Source organism: Triturus cristatus, chromosome 8 (genome assembly GCF_964204655.1).
Source record: "Triturus cristatus chromosome 8, aTriCri1.1, whole genome shotgun sequence".
Lineage (NCBI taxonomy): Eukaryota > Metazoa > Chordata > Amphibia > Caudata > Salamandridae > Triturus > Triturus cristatus.
The window spans coordinates 1,632,757,566-1,632,778,254 of record NC_140591.1 but is presented as its reverse complement, the minus strand read 5'-3'; the positions used below and the strand labels follow the sequence as shown (position 1 = coordinate 1,632,778,254).

The 20,689-nt window shown below is 48.9% G+C and overlaps 1 protein-coding gene across 1 annotated transcript in view; it reads right to left on the bottom strand.

The window, feature by feature from the left end:
- Positions 1-20,689, bottom strand: part of LOC146808461 (transient receptor potential cation channel subfamily M member 2-like) — a 3,976,112-nt gene that overhangs the window by 355,376 nt on the left and 3,600,047 nt on the right. The gene's annotated exons all lie outside the window — the stretch shown is intronic.

Below are 20,689 nucleotides of genomic sequence, written 5' to 3'. Positions count from 1 at the left end.
TAGGCTAAACTCTGTATGGCATGTGAAGGCAGCTGTTATACCATTTGTAATCCCTTGAATACCAAATGAAAGGACACCACAACAGATGTATATCAAAATAGAATGAATTTATTCTAGTCAAAATACCCTCAGCACTCTTTATGAGATTCGAGGTAAGTACAACACAGTCTTATTTAAGCATACATTAAGTCACACAGGTAAGTAATACAGTTAGGCCCTAGGGGCCACGCAAACCATATACTAAGTAAGTGGTATAAGAACCACTGTCACAAACACAGGATAGGCCTAGGCCTAGGGAATCGCTGGGGCTACACTATACTACCAAAGGTTAGGAAGTGGGAGGCCCACGGGATTCAGGTGCAGAGTGGAAACACTCACGCGTAATGCGTAAAAGTCGATAGAAATAGTAGTTATTAGAAATAAAGAGTTTTAGGACACTTCTGGAATAGCTGGGAGTTCGAGACTTGGAAACTAGACCCTAGGATAGTCAATACCCTGGTGAGCACCGGAGTACTCAAGTTACCTAGCCCACGGGCTGCGGGTGCATAGGTGGGAACTTTCGTCGGGTTTCGTCGTTGACTCCTATGGATGCCTGAAGGAAAGTTGCTGACAGGCAGTCAGTGAAGAGTGTCTGGTGGATCCCAAGGATGGAATCAAGAAAGAAGGATACCTGCAAGCAGAAGGGACAGAGTCTAGGCTACCAGCCAGGAGCCGGGAAGGAACCAGGAAGGAACCAGGCGATGTCGTGCAGATGCAGGTGAAGAGGTGAAGCTTGTCGCAGCAGCCACGGGTACCAGGAGATGTCGAGGACGACCAGGACCAGGAGGTGAGCTGTCCCACGAAGGCTCTTGCTGTCGGCGGTGTCGATGTCGAGTTAGGACCCAACAAGCCTTGGCAAGCGGAACCCACGCAGAATGGAGGACTTGCTTCTGGTGCAGACCAGGAATGTCTGGGGTGCTTCTCTGTCACAGAGGAGCGAGTGCCAGTCTGAAGGAGCCGGACCAGCAAGGTGAAATCAAAGGTTCGTCGTCAAAGGGGTCACTAGCCAACGGGCCAGCAACCGGACAACAGGTCGAGCAACTCAGGTGCAGAAGGGCCCCACGCAGAACACGTGAAGTGTGGGGAGCTGATCTTCTTTGCAGATGGTGCTCGGGATGGGGGCTTCTCAATTCCCCAAGCACAGCCTCGAGGAAGCCTCAGAAGTCGCGCTAGTCAGTTACTAGCCACTTTTCCCAAGTTGCCGGTCGCACGTCCCTCGTCGCCTCCACGGGTCTCAGCTTTGCTGTAGAGGTGGATCTGGTTCAGAGGTGTCTGGAAGTCTTGGCGCTGGTCAGTCTCTGCAGTCGTCCCTCGTTGGATCAGTCGCAAAGCAAGCAGCGGTCGCTGGATGGTGGCTGGTTGCCCAGGGTGGTCACTCCTTGGCCACAAGGGAGATTTCTTCAGTCTTCTTCCTGAGGTCGAATGTCGAAGGTCCAGAGTTTCTTTTCAAGTTGCAGATTCAGGATAATCTAATTCTGCAGGGCTCAGCTACCTACTGATATACTGGGCTAGTGGGCTGGGCTACCTGCAAGGTCCCTCCTATGGGTGGGACCAGTAAGGGGAGTGGTTACACCCCCTTTCCTTTGTCCATTTTCGCGCCAGAGCTGGGGCTGGAGTGCCCCAGCTCCGGTTTGAACTGGACTATGCATGGGACACCTTGTGTGCCCCAGGCAGTGTCTAGTTTCTTTCATCCCTCCCTGCCCCAATACACTAAGTCCTGTCTGGGGTGGTGCTCGCAGCTCCCAAGGCAGGAAACCTATTGTCCAAGCATCCCTCGCTGGAAGGACTCCCAGCAGCAGGAGGTCAGACTTGTGTCTGTGGCAGCATCATCCATTTTGTGATGCTGGGGCTCTGGTTAACTTTAACCGGGTAAGTAGGTTTCAACATGTCTTCTCCCTCTAGAAGGGAGGAATAATATCCTCATTGCCAGAAATGGTATGGGGGTATTATTTCAAAGTGTTAGACACCTTACACGACATGTTTTGATAAAGCCAAACCATAGTTACCATAACCGTCTAAGATTATAAGGTACTTTAAGAGTATATGGTAGGCTATATTATAGAACAGCTATAAGGACATGGTTCCGAAAGCTGCAGACAGGGTCAGCTCATGCTAGAGCACCATCTCACATGTTACCAAGCACTCTGCCTCCATGATTGTTAAGGCCTGCCATAGGAGTGGCTGATAGGTACACGTGTGTCTATATATAAGGTAGGTATAGGGATACTACACCTAAGCAAGGGGTGATTACACGACCTTGTCCCAGCTGAGTGATCAGCCAGTTGTGTCATAATGGAAGGCCAGGCCAGGGGTGGCATAATACATGCTGCAGCCCCTGGTAGACCTAGGGTACACCTATGCCCTGGGTACCTAAGGTACACTATACAGGGGCCAATAAGGTGATCCTTACCAATTGGGTTATGCACCTAAAGTACATAGCATGAATTTAGAGAGAGAACAGCTGGGCTGTGGGTCTGATTGGCAGGCCCACAGCCACATCTAAGTCGAAAACCAGTGAAGCAAAAGCAAAAAGTGGGGGTGAACATAGAAAGCAGACCCTACTCTCCTACACTGTCAGCCATTTTAATTCATATAGTGGACATCAGTCGTTTCGTGATGTCTAACTCTATAGTGGCTGTACTGAACCAGGTCATGGTTGGTATCACACATGTTGGAATCATACCCCAACACCGATTCCACTGCTGGATTGTATGATCCTATGCACTGGGGGCTCCCTTGTGTACCCTCTATACTCTCGGTAATAGCCTTTCAGGGTCTGCCAGAAAGCTAGTGCTGCTGCTGACCACAGACACGTTTATGCCCTCCTGCTGCCGAGCTGAGCTTGAGCAGGGAAGGGTAGCACAATAGGTTTCCTGTCACAAGGAGGTGTGATCATCTTCAAGACAGGACTTAGTGTATTGGGCTGGTGTGGGGTGCTTGCCAGCATCACCACACTTCTTTGAAGAGCACATGCCCTCCTGCATGCTTCATTTTGAGCCAGTTCAGGGAGCCCTTGGCTCCAGCTTTGTCTGGAAACTGGACAAAGGACATGGGAGTATCCTCCTCTATGCCCAGCTCCTCCCCTGGCAGGGACCCCTGTGTAGTCCAACCCTTCCCTTAGGGTTATTAAGGGCTTACCTGTGGCTGGGTCCTCAAATTCGTCGTGGGACAAGCCTCAACTCTGAAACTACATCACGCTTTGACCGTCTGGACACTTAGACTTTGACTGGAAGCAAGACCGCACCCTGGAAGACCCCTGCTGCTCCTGTTCTCACTGTTCTTCAAGTTATCTTCATCGTCTGTGTCTGTGCGTCTGCCAGGTCCTTTACAGACCTGTGGGCATCAAGGACACCCGAAGAAATCTTACTTGGAGTGAAAGAGTCTCTCCCTTGCATTGCAGGCACTGCAACTAAGCTGACTGGTACGCTGCTCCTGTCGTCCGACAGATGTCCAGAGGCTCAGTGTTAGAAATGGGGATCTCTAGTTGGCAGCGGCTGGCGCCGATGTCCAAATAGGAACCCTTCTTCCTAAGTCAGAGTAAGGGGGCTACACCCTTTGCTAACCCTGCTCAACCCTGTAGTAACGTAGCACGAGCAGACAGGCTTATCTCAGAGGCAGTGTGTGAAGCATTTATGACCATACACAACAACGCAGGGAAGACACTACAAAGGGACACCAAAAGTAAGTAACCTGTTCCTTTTGCTGGTCTTCTCTTTATATTCTAAGAGTGATAGAAAAAATAAGTATCTTTAATTTATATAGGCTTAACACAAGGCTCAAAAGCGATCAAGAAACCACCATGCACATAATTATAGATTCACTTCAAAAGCAATAGAGGCACCCAAAAAGCGTGTGGAATGAACTTATTTCGAGGCCGGGGTCCACGCGACCCGGTGATGCACAATGTACCTGAGATTTAAAGGGGCACGGCATGCAGCCTCACAAGGAAGCCACGGTGATGACAGGTGGACTTGCAGCGGCCACAGCTCCACACTGTAGCGGTCCGTGGGACCCATGTCTGGGCATACCCATCCCACTTAGGGCGAAAAGTGTTACAGCAAACAAATGATGGACGGAATGCTGACAATGCAAACATTATCCCCCAGTCAAAAGATCTGGGTTAAATCCATTGTTGTTTTGCCCACTAACCAGACGTGGGGCCCGTGCTCTCCATGCCACTGGAATCAAGCTATCCTGGCTGGAGAGGGTGAAACCCCGAAACCGGTCCTAGGATGCCTGTTTCCAGTCCAGGGAGGATCTGGCTTGGCAGTTCGGGCTGGACTGCTCCCATGAGGCACAGGGTCAAGACTGATTTGCATATGGCTGGGTTCAAACTGGAATGGCATGGTGAGCAAAAAAACGATGGATTTAGGCCCAGATCTCTGTACTGGGGTGAATGTATGACATTGTTCTGCATTCTGTCCATCAACTGTTGTTTTTGCATCTGTCACCCCGAGTGGGAAGAGTATGCCCAGACGTGGGTCCCGTGCTCTCCATGCCACTGGAATCAAGCTATCCTGGCTGAAGAGGGGTGAAACCCCGAAACCTGTCCTATGATGCTTGTTTTCAGTCCAGGGAGGACCTGGCTTGGCAGTTCGGGCTGGACTGTTCCCATGAGGCACAGGGTCAACACTGATTTGCATATGGCTGGGTTCAAACTGGAACGGCATGATGAGCAAAAAAACGATGGATTTAGGCCTAGATCTCTGTACTGGGGTGAATGTATGACATTGTCCTGCATTCTGTCCATCAATTGTTGTTTTTGCATTCATTGGACTAATGTACATGAGTATGAGAGACTGTACAATTTATTGATGAGGGAGCACACCCTTAATAACTGTCAGAATAAACAACTGCACTAGTACCTGGTGGACTAAGATATGATTTCTCCCCAAGAATCGAGAATGAAGGTAGACAAGTGGGTCCAAACCAGGGTGAAGCAGAAATATCATGGTGGTGGTGCCCAGAAGACGCAAGATTCTTCTAAGTCCCAAGAGAAGGGTGGGGAGAAAGGTAAAGACAAGAAAGAGTCTTCACAGAGACCCAAAAAATTCTTCCTCTGAGGGTGGGTCCCAATCCTCTTTCTCCCCAACAAGAAACCATGATGTTACCTCTATTAAGAAAAGGTTCATAGAGCAAGAGATGTCAATTGCTCTTAAGCTGGCACCAAGGATACTGCTACTACTGCTCCAAGTGTTAGTGCCCCTAGCACTAGCACAAGTAGTAGTAGTGCCGCAAGGCATTAGTATGGTTAACCCTGAGTACTGAAGTGGGTTCTGGCTTAGTCAGGACTCCCATTCAGGCTGTTCTGGTCTGTAAAAGTGGCATGGAACTTGTCACTTTGCTTGTAAATCCAACTAACTTGGGCAAGTACATACAACAAGCACTCATCACTGGTCAGGGAGCTGTGGCGTACAGGGACACAGGAGCCAGGGTCACTATGGTGATAGAGAAACCTGTGTCTCCTGAACGGGTTGTACTTGGTCAGATTTACCAAGTGATCAGTGTTAGCAATGTCAGGACAGATCATTCCTTGGCAGTTGTTATTCTCAGCTTGGGAAGGGTAACAAGCCCTAAAAGTGTTGTGGTTTCCCCAGACCGACCTATGGACTGTCTACTGGGCAAGGACTTAGACACTTCAGACTGGTCTGAAGTGGAGTTCAGGACACATGCAGAGATGATGGGTATTTAAGCCAGTGCCTTTGCAGTCACTAGGACTCAGAGAGTCCAGGATCCTGGAAAAATTGACCAGTCCGCTCCCAAGAGAAAGAGCAGGAAGGGTAAGGATTTAGCCTCCTCCAGACTCCCAGTGAGGATCAGTCTCCTTAGGGAGATGACCTCATATCCTGAGAAGGAACTGTCCCAGAGGAACTTGAGCCTGACATGGCAGAGTTGTAGAGGGGCTGGGGGACAATCCAGGGCAGATTTGAGTCTGGAGCCGAAAACATGCCCCTCTCTTGAACAGCTAAGACAGCAAGCTGCTACTAAGGAGGTAGGGAATGTCAGTTTTCTTAGAGTAGAGACCCCAAGCCTGGCACCACCAGGAGGTTGGTCATAACTTAGAAATGTAGGGGATTTCTGTTGACCCTTGCACATAACAATCCCCTTGCAGGACATCTTGTGCAAAGCAAGCCTTAGTACAGGCTTGTCCCTCACTTTCACTGGCCCCACATGTCTGAAGACACCAAGGAGTTTTGTCGCTTCTGTGCTACCTGTCAATCCAGTGGTAAGTCAAGTGGCACTACAAAGGCCCTCTTAATTCCACTTCCTGTGGTTGGGGTTCCCTTTGAGAGGGTAGGGATAGACATTGTAGGTCCCTTAAACCCTCCAACAGCATATGGACATAGTTACACACAAGTGGTGGTGGACCATGCCACTAGGTATCCAGAAGCTATTCAACTTAGGACCACTACAGTGTTTGTGGTTGCTAGGGCTCTCTTGAGAATTTTCTCCAGAGTTGGGTTTCCTAAGGAGGTCTTGTCAGACAGAAGTGCTAACTTAATGTCTAGCTACATCACTGCTATGTGAAAGGAGTGTGGTGTAAACTATAAGTTTACCACACCCTATCATCCACAGGGCAATGGGTTTGATGAAAGGTCAAACAAGACCCTAAAGGGTATGATAATGGGTCACCCAGAAAAGGTGTGGCAAAAATATGATGTCTTACTACCCTACCTTCTCTTTGACTACAGAGAGGTTCCTTAGAAGAGGGTGGGCTACAGCCCATTTTAATTTCTGTTTGGACATCCAGTTGGGGTCCATTGTGCCTGGTTAAGGAGGGATGGGAGCAGCCTCTCAAGCACCCTAAACCAGACATAGTTGACTATGTACTTGGCCTGCATTCTCATATGGCTAAGAATATAAAGAGAAGACCAGCAAAAAGAACAGGTTACTTACTTTTGGTAACACTGTATCTGTAAGAGACATATGTTAGTTATAGATTCCTTACCTTAGAATTACCCCCAAGTGTCAGACTGGATCCGGAGACATTTTTTCTTAGCAGGACTCCTGTGCATCGGTGGGTGGCATCGGTTGACTCTGTGTTCATCGTCAGCGTCGTAGTCGCCGGGATGACGTCGCGGTGCCTAATAAGACACCGCCCCTGCGCACTGACTTCAGTTCTGACATGACTTTCCACACCAGAAGCGCAGAGCCATGAAATACACTGACCACTGGTACACAATAACTAGGGCCCTGCAAGGGTGTCCCTATCCCTAGAAGTCAGTTCGCAGAGCAGGGAGGATGGGTGGAGCAGTAAGGAATCAATAACTATGTCACCTACAGATACACCGTTTCCGAAGGTAAATAACTTGTTCATCTGAAAGAGACTGTTAGTTATAGATTACTTACCTTAGAATAGATACCCCAGCACTACCAAGGAGAGTCTGCGAACTAAGTTCACAACAGAAAGTCCTGGAGGACTGAACGGGCAAAATAGCCATCTCTCCAGACTTGGCTATCCAGGCAGTAATGCCTGGTGAAATGTGCAAGGATGCCAATGTGGCTGGCTGACGGATGTCGAGAAGTGGATCTTCACATGCCAATGCAGTGGTTGCTGCCGTAGCTCAAGTGGAATGAGCACGGAGCTCCACTGGAGGCTCCTTTTTCGCCAAAGCGTAGCAGATCTTTATGCAAAGAACTACCCATCGAGAGATTGTAAGTTTTTGAACAACTCAACCTTTCTTGGCACATGCATTGCCAATGAAGAGTTGATCATCCACCCAGAAATCCTTTGTGCTATCAAGGTAGAAGGACAACGCACGTTTAGGGTACAGATGATGGAGCCTCTCCTTCTCCTTGGAAGGGTGCGGAGGTTGGAAAAAGATGGGCAAAGTGATCGTTTGTCCTATGTGAAAAGGTGTAATCACTTTAGGAAGGAACGAGAGCTTAGTCCTAAGCACCACTTTGTGCGGATGCACAGAGATGAAAGGGGGCTTGGAAGATATAGCCTGAAGCTCACTCACACTGTGAGCAGAGGTGATGGCAACAAGAAGGACAGTTTTCAGAGTGAGGAGCCTGAGAGGACAGTTGTGAAGGGGCTCAAAAGAGCAGACATAAGATGAATTAAAACGAGGTTCAAGTCCCACTGGGGCATTATGAAGGGAGAATGAGGAAAGAGATGAGTAATGCTGTGAGAAGTTGGCCTGATGTATGATGTCACTAGTTCTAGTGTACACCTTGTATCAGTCCAAACAACCCTTATGGTGATTGGTTGTAAAGTCAACCTTATAGACCAGCTATCCTAGTGGTAGCATGGACAAGAGCAGTCTTAGGCTAAACTCTGTATGGCATGTGAAGCCAGCTGTTATACCATTTGCAATCCCTTGAATATCAAAGGAAAGGACACCACAACAGATATATAAAAATAGGATGTATTTACTCTAGTCAAAATACCCTCAGCACTCTTTATGAGATTCGAGGTAAGTACAACACAGTCTTATGTAAGCATACATAAGTCACACAGGTAAGTAATACAGTTAGGCCCTAGGGGCCACGCAAACCACATACTAAGTAAGTGGAATAGGAACCACTGTCACAAACACAGGTTAGGCCTAGGCCTAGGGAATCACTGGGGCTACAATATCCTACCAGTTGCTAGGCAGTGGGAGGCCCACGGGATTCAGGTGCAGAGTGTAAACACTCACGCGTAATGCGTATAGTCAATAGAAATAGTACAGTTTAGAATTAAAGAGTTTTAGGACACTTCTGAAGGAGCTAGGAGTTGGAGACTTGGAAACTAGACACTTGGATAGTCAATACCCTTGTGAGCACCGGAGTACTCAAGTTACCTAGCCCACGGGCTGCGGGTGCATAGGTGTGAACTTGCGTCGGGTTTCGTCGTTGACTCCTATGGATGCCTGAAGAAAAGATGTTGACAGGCAGTCAGTGAAGAGTGTCCGGTGGATCCCAAGATTGGAATCAAGAAGGAGGATACCTGCAGGCACAGACGACAGAGTCTAGGTCAACAGCCAGGAGCCAGGAAGGAACCAGGGAGGAGCCAGGCGATGTCGTGAAGATGCAGGTGAAGAGGTGAAGCTTGTCGCAGCAGCCACGGGCACCAGGAGGCGTCGAGGACAACCAGAACCAGGAGGCGAGCTGTTCCACGAGGGCTCTTACTGTTGGCGGTGTTGATGTCGAGTTGGGACCCAACAAGCCTTGGCAAGCACAACCCACGCAGGATGAAGGATTTGCTTCAGTTGCAGACCAGGAAGGTCTGGTGTGCTTCCCTTTCATAGGGAAGCAAGGGCCAGTCTCGAGGAGCCAAACCAGTGGAGAAAAGTTAAGGGTGCGTCGTTGCAGAGGCTACTAGCCAACGGGCAAGAAACCGGACAGACGCGGCAAGCAGGAAAATGCAGAAGGGCCCCACGCAGAACTCGTGGAGTGTGGAGGGCTGATCTTCGGTGCAAATGGTGCTTGGGGTTGGAGCTTCTCAATCCCCAAAGCACAACTTTGAGGATGCCTCAGAAGCTGCGCTGGAAGCTAGTAGCCAATTTTCCCAGGTAGCCGGTCCCACGTCTCTCGTCGCCTCCACGGATCTCAGCTTTGCTGTGGATGTGGATTAGGGTCGAAGAAGTCTGGAAGTCAAGGCGCTGGTCGGGCTCTGCAGTCGGTCCCTCGTAGAACTTCAGGCAAAGCAAAAGGCAGTTCGCTTGATGGTGCCTGTTTGCACAGGGTGGCCACTCCTTGGCCACAAGGGAGATTCTTCAGTCTTCTTCCGTAGTCGAATGTCGAAGGTCCAGAGTTTCTGTTCAAGTTGCAGGACAGGATAATCCAATTTCCTAGGGACTCAGCTCCCACTCTTATACTAATCTGGGGGGCTGGGTTACCTGCTAGATCACGCCTTATGGGTGGGACCTGGGAGGGGGGTGGTTACACCCCCTTCCCTTTGTCCAGTTTCGTGCCAGGACTGGGGCTGGAGTGCCCCAGCACCGGTTTGAACTGGACTATGCATGCGACACCTTGTGTGCCCCAGGCAGTGTCTCGTTTCATTCAACCTTCCCTGCCCCAATACACTAAGGCCTGTCTGGGGTGGTGCTAGCACCTCCCAAGGCAGGAAACCAATTGTCCAAGCCTCCCTTGCCGGGATCCCTCCCAGCAGCAGGAGGTCAGACTTGTGTCGTGGCAGCAGCATCCATTTTGTGATGCTGGGGCTCTGGTTAACTTTAACCGGGTAAGTAGGTATTCAACATGCCTTCTCCCTCTAGAAGGGAGGAAACTATCCTCACTGCCAGAAATGGTGTGGGGGTAGTATTCCAAAGTGTTAGACACCTTACACAACATGTTTTGATAAAGCCAAACCATAGTTACCATAACCGCGAGGATTATAAAGCACTTTAAGAGTATATGGTAGGCGATATCATAGAACAGCTATAAGGACATGGTTCCGAAAGCTGCAGACAGGCTCAGCTCATGCTAGAGCGCCATCTCACATGTTACCAAGCACTCTGCCTTCAGGATTGTTAAGGCCTGCCATAGGAGTGGCTAATAGGTACCCATGTGTCTATATAGGAGGCAGGTATAGGGATACTATACCTAAGAAAGGGGTGGTTACACGACCTTGCCCCAGCTGAGTGATCAGCCAGTTGTGTCATAATGGAAGGCCAGCCAGGGGTGACATAATACATGCTGCAGCCCCTGGCAGGCCTAGGGTACACCCATGCCCTGGGTACCTAAGGTACACTGTACAGGGCCCTAGAGGGTGATCCTTACCAATTGGGTTATGCACCTAAAGTACATAGTATGAATTTAGAGAGAGAACAGCTGGGCTGTGGGTCTGATTAGTAGGCCCACAGCCACATCTAAGTTGAAAACCAGTAAAGCAAAAGCAAAAAGTGGGGGTGAACATAGAAAGCAGACCCTACTCTCCTACACAACCCCCCCCCCCCCAAACTTAGGGACATTAAACTAACCTTGACCAGTTGAGTCTTCATGTTCTAAGTGGAAATATCTGGAGAGTCCATCTGCATTGGCATGGTCAGTCCCAGGTCTATGTTCCACTGTGAAGTCCATCCCCTGTAGGGAAATGGACCACCTAAGAAGTTTGGGATTTTCACCCTTCATCTGATTTAGCCACAAGAGGGGCTTATGGTCTGTCTGAATCTTGAAGTGAGTGCCAAATAGGTATGGCCTCAGCTTCTTCAGGGCCCAAACCACAGCAAAGACCTCCCTCTCAATAGCTGACCAACGTTTCTCTCAAGGGGTCAGCCTTCTACTTATAAAAGCAATGGGCTGGTCTTGACCATCTATTTTCAGTTGTGAAAGAACAGCTCCCACACCCAACTCAGAAGCATCTGTCTGGACAATGAACTCTTTGGAGTAGTCTGGACTTTTCAGAATAGGTGCAGTGCACATGGCCTGCTTCAGGTCATCAAATGCCTTCTGACAGCTTACTGTCCATTGAACTTTCTTTGGCATCTTTTTGGAGGTCAAGTCATTAAGTGGTGTCACAATGGACCCATAGTTCTTAACAAACTTTCTGTAGTACCCAGACAGGCCCAAGAAAGATCTGACCTGTGTCTGGGTAATTGGAGGAGTCCAGTCCTTTATGGTCTGGATCTTGCTCTCCAGTGGTTAAACCTGACCCCCACCAACTAGGTGGCCCAGGTATACAACCTTGCCCTACCCTATCTGGCACTTAGTGGCCTTGATAGAGAGGCCTGCCTTTTGCAGGGCCTCTAAAACATTCCTCAGGTGGACCAGGTGATCCTCCCAGGTGGAGCTAAAGACAGCAATATCATCAAGATAAGCTGTACAGTAGTCATCCAGCCCTGTAAGGACTTGATTCACCAACCTTTGGAAAGTGGCAGGTGCATTCTTCAAGCCAAAGGGCATTACCACAAATTGATAATGTCCTCCTAGGGTTGAGAAAGCAGTTTTGGCTTTTGCATTCTCAGCTAGTCTGATTTGCCAGTAGCCTGCTGTCAGGTCAAATGTACTCAAAAACTTGGCAGCTGCCAATCTGTCAATGAGCTCATCTGCCCTAGGTATTGGGTGGGCATCTGTCCTATTGACAGCATTGAGACCTCTGTAATCCACGCAAAACCTCATCTCTCTCTTACCATCTTGGGTGTGAGGTTTAGGCACGAGAACTACAGGACTAGCCCAAGGGCTCTCTGAAGGTTCAATGACTCCCAGCTCCAACATCTTTTGTACCTCAATTTTTATGCAGTCCCTGACATGGTCAGGTTGCCTGTAGATTTTACTCTTCACAGGCAGACTGTCACCAGTGTCCACCTCATGGGTGCACCAGTTTGTCTGACTTGGGGTCAGAGAGAACATATGTCTATAGGCTTGTAGAACTTGTCTGCAGTCCTGTTGCTGATGACCAGTGAGGCTGTCAGAAAAGACCACACCATCAACTGAACCATCATCAGGGTTCTGAGTCAGCAGGTCTGGGAGAGGGTCACTCTCTTCCTCCTGCCCCTCATCTGTAGCCATGAGTAAGCCCATGTCTGCCCTGTCAACACATACCTTTAACCTGTTGACATGAAGCACCCTGTGGGGGCTTCTGGGAGTCCCAAGGTCCACCAAGTAGGTGACTTCTCCCTTCTGTTCAACAATAGTGTGGGGTCCAGACCATTTGTCCTGGAGTGCTGCTGGGGCCACTGGCTCCAACACCCACACTTTTTGTCTTGGCTGGTACACAGTCAGCACAGCCTTTTGGTCATGCCAAGTTTTTTGGAGTTCTTGGTTTGCCTCAAGGTTTTTAGAAGCCTTCGTCATATACTCTGCGATCCTGGAGCGGAGGCCAAGTACATAGACCCCTATATCAAGCTTGGGTTGTCTGAGAGGTCTCTCCCATCCTTCCCTCACTAGACATAGGGGTCCCCTTACAGGATGCCCAAACAAAAGCTCAAAAGGGCTGTAGCCAACCCCCTTTTGTGGGACCTCTCTGTAAGCAAACAGAAGGCAGGGTAAAAGGATGTCCCATCTTCGCCTAAGCTTGTCTGGTAAACCTTTTATCATTCCCTTTAGGGTCTTGTTGAATCTTTCCACAAGCCCATTGCATTGTGGGTGATAGGGGGTAGTGAATTTGTAGTTTACACCACACTCCTTTCACATTGCAGTCAAATATCCTGACATGAAGTTGGCACCTCTGTCAGAAATAACCTCCTTTGGAAATCCTACTCTGGAGAATACTCCAAGTAGGGCTCTTGCCACAACAGGGGTTGTTGCGGTCCTCAGGGGTATAGCTTCTGGGTACCTGGTGGCATGGTCCACTATCACCAGTATGAATCTGTGCCCAGATGCTATCTGGGGGTCCATTGGTCCAACAATGTCTATCCCCACTCTCTCAAAGGGGACCCCCACCACAGGTAGTGGTATGAGGGGGGCCTTTGTGGTGCCACCTGATTTGCCACTGGCTTGGCAGGTGACACAGGAGCGACAAAACTCCTTGGTATCTTCTGACATGTGAGGCCAGTGAAAGTGAGGGACAAGTCTGTCCCAAGTCTTGTTCTGGCCTTAGTGTCCTGCAAGAGGAATATCATGGGCCAAGGTAAGAAGGAAGCCCCTGAAACTCAATGGTATGACCAACCTCCTGGAAGCACCAGGCTTGGGGTCTCTAGCCTCTGAGTACAGCAGCCCTTCATCCCAATACACTCTATGGGTACCTTGAGCATTCCCTGAAGCCTCAGCAGCAGCCTGCTGTCTGAGGGGTTCAAGAGAAGGACAGTCTAATTGGGCCTGCCCCAGATCTGCCCTTGAAGGTCCCCCTGTCCCAAGAAACTCAACCTGATCAGGTTCCAGTTCTTCTAGGACAGTTCCTTCAGGGCTCTCATAATCATCCTCCTGTGAGGGCTGACTCTCTACCTGAGGCAGGGGGAAGGCACAGCCTTACCCCTACTGCTCTTTCTCTTTGGTTGTGTCTGGTCCATTGTCCCAGGATCCAGCACCTTTTCAGTGTTGCACTTTTTGGCCTGTGACCTGGTCACAGCAAGGACATGTGCATCTATTCCCAGCATTGCTGCATGGGTCTTATACTCCACTTCAGACCACACTGAAGTTTCAAGGTCATTTCCCAACAAACACTCTACAGGAAGGTCTGAACTCACAACAACTTTCTTGAGGCCCGTTACCCCTCCCCAGGAGAAGTTAACAAATGCCACACTATGGGAGGTAGTGGCATTGCTAGCGTTGGTCACTAGGTAGTTCTCACCTAGCATGATCTGTCCAGGGTCCACAAAGGCAGGTGTCACCATTGTGACACTAGCACCTGTGTCCCTGTAGGCCTGAGCCATTCTTTGGTTGATAAAATGAGTCTGTCTGTACTTGCCCAGGTGACTGGGACCTATAGTAGAGAACAAAGCTATGTCCCCATCACAGATCAGAACAGCCTGAGTGGGCATGCTGACTAGGCCAGAATACACTTCAGTTCCCAGGGTTAACCCTATTACACCCTTTTGCTGGGAACCACCACTTACAGCTGGACTAGGGGGTACAGTTGCCTTAGGGGCAATGGTGGCTGGGGGCTTGTCCTTTTTGGTGCACTCACTAAACCAATGGGAATTGGACTTACAATAGTTACACCAAGGTTTCTTTTGGCCATCTTTCTTCTTATCCTTTTTGGGACCACCCTCCCCCTGAGCCTTTTGGGGGCCTGGTGAAGACTTCTGGTCTTTTGATTTCTGCTCATTACCCTTCTGGTCTGCCTTTTTCTGATCACCGCCCTGGTTCTGGTTTTTCTGATTAATTCTAGTCCTGACCCACCTATCTGCCTTCTTTCCCAATTCTTGGGGAGAAGTCAGATCAGAGTCAATCAGGTGTTGATGCAGTAGCTGGTTTTGACAGTTATTAAAGATTTGTTCTCTCATGATCAAATTATAGAATCCTGTATAGTCCTTAACCTTACTTCCCAATAACCAGCCTTCCAAAGCCTTAGTGGCACAATCTACAAAGCCAGTCCAGTCCTGAGTCTGTGTCTTCTGGGTATCCCTGAACAACAACCTGTATTGTTCAGTGGTTAGGCCAAACCCATCAATCAGAGCACTCTTCAGGACAGTGTAATTGTCAGCATCCTCATCACTAACTGTGAGGAGCTTGTCTCTACCTTTCTCAGAGAAGGAGAGCCACAAGATAGCTGTCCACTGACTTTGGGGTACCTGTTGTACTTTGCAAGCCCTCTCCAAAGCAGTTATCCATTTATGGATGTCATCCCCACACTTGTAGGGAGGGACAATGTTGCTCAGGTTCTTATTTTCAAAGGTCCTGTCTCTATCTCTAGGGATAGTGCTGCCACCAGTGGGTCCTAACCCACTTAACATTTGCTCTCTGGCCAGAGCAAGTCTCTCTTTGGCAAGGGCAAGTTCTTCCCTTTCAATCCTCAGATTGACTTCCCTCATTCTGGTCTGATGCTCTTTTCTCTGTGGAAACGTCATTCCCCTATGAGAAGAGGCATGGGAGCTATTAGAGACATGGGAGTGGACAGATTCCCTGGAAGGGGATCTTCTCCTCCCATCTCTCTGGTTAAGTCCACGTGGGGTTCTGAATGGGGGGATCCCATTCTGACTCCCATGTAGGCTTAAGTTAGCCTGGCTATGTCTCCCAACTTGGACCTGGCTGTCTACCTCATCTTCTGAAGTCCCTTCTGACTCATCTGTAGTGGGTAGACCCTCACCTGTACCTAGGGTACTATCCTGGGAGGCTCTCTGAGCATCATACTCTTCTAAGATCTCCACTAGTTGAATGAGGGTAGGGTTTGCACCCTGTTTTAACTTTCTGGAGGTACACAATTGTCTCATCTCCTGAAAAGTTAGGGTTTCATATCTAGAGGGTATCTTTTTAGGATTTACCCCTCCTGAGAGAGAATCATCTTGATCTGCTCTCAGAGACATGATCTAGTGAGGGTGTGGTGGGTGCACCTACCTACACTAGTTGTACCTACTAAACCTCTCTAGTAGTTGTAGTCAGGATGTGCTAGGCCCTTCAACCTACAACAACTAAGTTCAGTAGAACTTAAGTATTTATAAGCTATGTTATATGTACCTGACAAATATCTTTGTGATCTTCCAATTTGATATCTCAAGATTGCAATGGTATTACAACAGCAAGCTCAGATCCCAACCGCTGCTCACCAATGTGAGAAGTTGGCCTGATGTATGTTATGTTATGTTAATAGTTTATAAAGCGCGTGAATCACCCCCAAGGGGGTCTCTCGGCGCTAACAAGGCAGTGCGGGGCAGCTGAAGCAATATCATTCTGCGAAGAGGGTGGTCTTCAGTATCTTTCTGAACCTAAGGTAGTCGGAGCATTGCCTTAGCGGAAGGGCGAGCTGATTCCAGATCATAGGAGCTTGATAGGAGAAAGATTTACCTCCTAGCCGTGTTCTCTTAATTCCCGGAGTAAGTAGCAGAGATTTGGAACAGGATCTCAAGTCGCGACTGAGAGTATATTGGTGCAGTCTCGCAGCCAGATATGGGGGGCCGGGTCCCCACAGTGCTTTATGTGTCAAGCAGCAGAGCTTAAACTTGATCCGTTTCCGCACTGGCAGCCAATGAAGTTGTTGGAGCAGCGGGAGTGAAGCTGATCTATACGGGGCATTAGTATCTAATCGTGCTACGGTGTTTTGAACCACTTGCAGACGGCTAAGTGCAGATTCATTAGCAGCGACCAAGAGAGCATTACAGTAGTCCAATGTATTCAGTACGAGTGCCTGAACAAGTGTCTTGCGGAGATAGTCCGGGAGATAGGGAAGGGCTTTCCTCAAAAGGCTCAGAGTAAAAGAACATGCGCCAACTGTATGAGATACATGGTCCTTCATAGACAGAGCCTGATCAAAGCGCATACCCAGATTTTTTGCTGTTGACTTGGGCAGAGGAGCAGGGCCCAGTTCCGTTGGCCACCAAGTGGGAGACCACATGATGGGGGCATCTCCGAAGAGGATGATCTCCGTTTTATTTGCATTCAGCTGAAGAAAATTGCTACTCATCCACTGCGAGATGGCCAACACACCTGAGGCAAAAGATGTATGGGCTGTCAGAGAGGATTTATTAAATGGAAAAATAAGTTGGGTATCATCCGCATAAGATACGGGGATGAACCTGAGAGATCTTAAAAGAGAAGCATGGGGGGACACATAGATGTTTAATAATGTGGGGCTCAAACAGGAGCCCTGTGGCACACCCTTGGTCAGATTTTCGGTGGTAGAGCGGAAAGGACCTAAATTGAGTGTTTGTGTGCAATTGGAAAGGAAGCTGGTAATCCAGTTCAATGCCATTCCTCCAAGACCAGTCTCTTTTAGTCTTCCGAGCAAGGTCAGATGGTCAACCGTATCGAATGCAGCGGAGAGATCTAAAAGGACCAGGATGGCAGACTGTCCCTGATCCAGAGTAAGTCTAATGTAGTCGGTTACGGCTACCAACGCGGTCTCTGTGCTGTAGTTTGCGCGGAATCCTGATTGGGACGGATCCAGGTATCCGGTTGCTTCGGTATGGTTAGAGAGTTGTTTATTCACATGCTTCTCCAGGACCTTGCTCAGATAGGGCAGAAGAGAGATAGGACGGAGGTTGGAGAGGTCATCCATTGGAAGTTTATTGTTTTTTCGCAATGGAATGACCTGGGCTGCTTTCCAAGTGGGGGGGACCAGACCCCTTCCAAAAGGAGAGTTAAAAAGAGGACTAATAGAGTCTGCCAGTACATGTGCGAGAGGCGCCGAGATTTTTGCAGGCATAACATCTAAAGTTGTATGGGTGGCATTATGGGATTTAAGGGTGTCATCAGGCAAGGGTGCATGACGGATACTTGTGAATTTATCGTAAATGGAGTCAATTTTTTGTATAAAAAAAGAGCTAATGTTGTTGCAGAGAGACTGGGAGAGGTTGTTATCCAATTCACAAGCTTTTGGACAAATGAAATCTTGCAGAATTTGATGAAGGATTTTAGGGGAATTACCTGCCTGTCTTAGTTGCTGGGCTATGTGCAATCTACGGGCTTGTTTGATTTCGTTGTGGTATAGGGTGAGTGCGGCTCTGTAATTTGCTTTATCCGTGTCTTGGTGGGTGCGACGCCACCTTCTTTCCAAATTTTTGCAGCGGCTTTTTGTCGTGCGTAATTCGGGGGTAAACCAGATAGCCAGAGTATTCCTAGGGGCTTTAGTACAAGTCTTTACAGGGGCGATGGAATTGATGGTCGCTAGGACAGTGGTGTTGAAGAGGGTAAGATTTTCTTCAGTATTATTGGTCAGTGGATACCTGGGGGGTATGAAGACCGATGAAAAGGACTCATGGTTGATTTTGTGCCATTGTCTGTAGGCAAATTGGGTGTGTGCTGCCGTTATAGTGGGCGCATGGAGACACTGCACTTGAAAATTAATGAGTGTATGGTCCGTCCAGCACATAGGGCGGGGAGCTCCACAGGTAAGCCGGTCAGTATTGGCGCAGATGATATCAATGGTGTGGCCTGCTGTGTGTGTAGGGCCATCATTCTTTTTTGTGAGGTGAAGGGTGGAAAGGTCAGCGAAGAAGGATGATATTTCGGGAAGCAAAAGATTTTCACTATGTATGTTAAAATCTCCTAATAATAGGAAGTTATTAGAGGCAATGACATGAGGGGCTATTATTTCCATTAATTGTGTGGAAAAGTCCTTTAGAGGGCCCGGAGGCCGATACACCAGAGCCCCTCTCCATAGATCATGTGGGGCCATTTCCATCTTGAAAAGCAAAATTTCAATTTGGGGGTCGGTACGTTGGTCAAGCATCGTAATTTGTGCATGCTCATTATGAATAATTGCAACCCCCCCCCCCCCCCCCCCCCCCCCGGTTTTCAGCTGCCGATCAAGCTGCAAAATTCTGTACCACTCTGGAATAGCGATCTTAATATCGGGACAGCTGGAGGGTTTCAGCCAAGTCTCAGTCAGAAAACCCACATCAGGAGAATCATTGTTTAATATATCCCAGATCTCTAAGGCGTATTTTGGGAGCGACCTAACATTACCCAGAAAGCCCTTCCAGAAGTGGCCCTGTGTGGTCTGAGGGATCGAGGTATTGCCTGCGGTATTAGTGTCTAGGGGGACAGAGGATGCGATATCACACTGTCCACGAGCCGATGTGGTAGGGGCATTTTGTAGGATTTCAGTATCACATTTACTTTGAAATTTGCATTGTATACAGGAGATGGACCCTTCCAAGGAATGCAGCCCCCCATTGGGGCAGGTCAAGCTGGTCAGGCGACACTGACCTTGAATGAGCTTGAGTTCTGCCCCACTATATGTGTATATGCACTTCAAGTGATTGAGTGTAGAATTGGCATGTATTATGTCACTAATTCTAGTGTACACCTTATATCAGTCCAAACAACCCTTATGGTGATTGGTTGTAAAGTCAACCTTATAGACCAGCTATCCCAGTGGTAGCATGGACAAGAGCAGTCTTAGGCTAAACTCTGTATGGCATGTGAAGCCAGCTGTGATACCATTTGCAATCCCTTGAATATCAAATGAAAGGACACCACAACAGATATATAAAAATAGGATGTATTTATTCTAGTCAAAATACCCTCAACACTCTTTATGAGATTCGAGGTAAGTACAACACAGTCTTATTTAAGCATACATAAGTCACACAGGTAAGTAATACAGTTAGGCCCTAGGGGCCACGCAAACCATATAATAAGTAAGTGGTATAAGAACAACTGTCACGAACACAGGTTAGGCGTAGGCCTAGGGAATCGCTGGGGCTACACTATCCTACCAGTTGCTAGGCAGTGGGAGGCCCACGGGATTCAGGTGCAGAGTGTAAACACTCACGCGTAATGCGTATAGTCGATAGAAATAGTACAGTTTAGAATTAAAGAGTTTTAGGACACATCTGAAGGAGCTAGGAGTTGGAGACTTGGAAACTAGACACTTGGATAGTCAATATCCTTGTGAGCACCGGAGTACTCAAGTTACCTAGCCCACGGGCTGCGGGTGCATAGGTGTGAACTTGCGTCGGGTTTTATTCGTTGACTCCTATGGATGCCTGAAGAAAAGTTGCTGACAGGCAGTCAGTGAAGAGTGTCCGGTGGATTCCAAGATTGGAATCAAGAAGGAGGATACCTGCAGGCACAGAGGACAGAGTCTAGGTCACCAGCCAGGAGCCAGGAAGGAACCAGGGAGGAGCCAGGCGATGTCGTGAAGATGCAGGTGAAGAGGTGAAGCTTGTCGCAGCAGCCACGGGCACCAGGAGGCGTCAAGGACAACCAGAACCAGGAGGCGAGCTGTCCCACGAGGGCTCTTGCTGTTGGCGGCTTCGATGTCGAGTTGGGACCCAACAAGCCTTGGCAAGCACAACCCACGCAGGATGAAGGATTTGCTTCAGTTGCAGACCAGGATGGTCTGGGGTGCTTTCCTTTCACAGGGAAGCAAGGGCCAGTCTGGAGGAGCCAAACCAGTGGTGGAAAGTTAAGGGTGCGTCGTCGCAGAGGCTACTAGCCAACGGGCAAGTAACCGGACAGATGCGGCAAGCAGGAAAATGCACAAGGGCCCCACGCAGAACTCGTGGAGTGTGGAGGGCTGATCTTCGGTGCAGATGGTGCTTGGGGTTGGGGCTTCTCAATCCCCAAAGCACAACCTCGAGGATGCCTCAGAAGCTGCGCTGGAAGCTAGTAGCCAATTTTCCCAGGTAGCTGGTCCCACGTCTCTCGTCGCCTCCACGGATCTCAGCTTTGCTGTGGA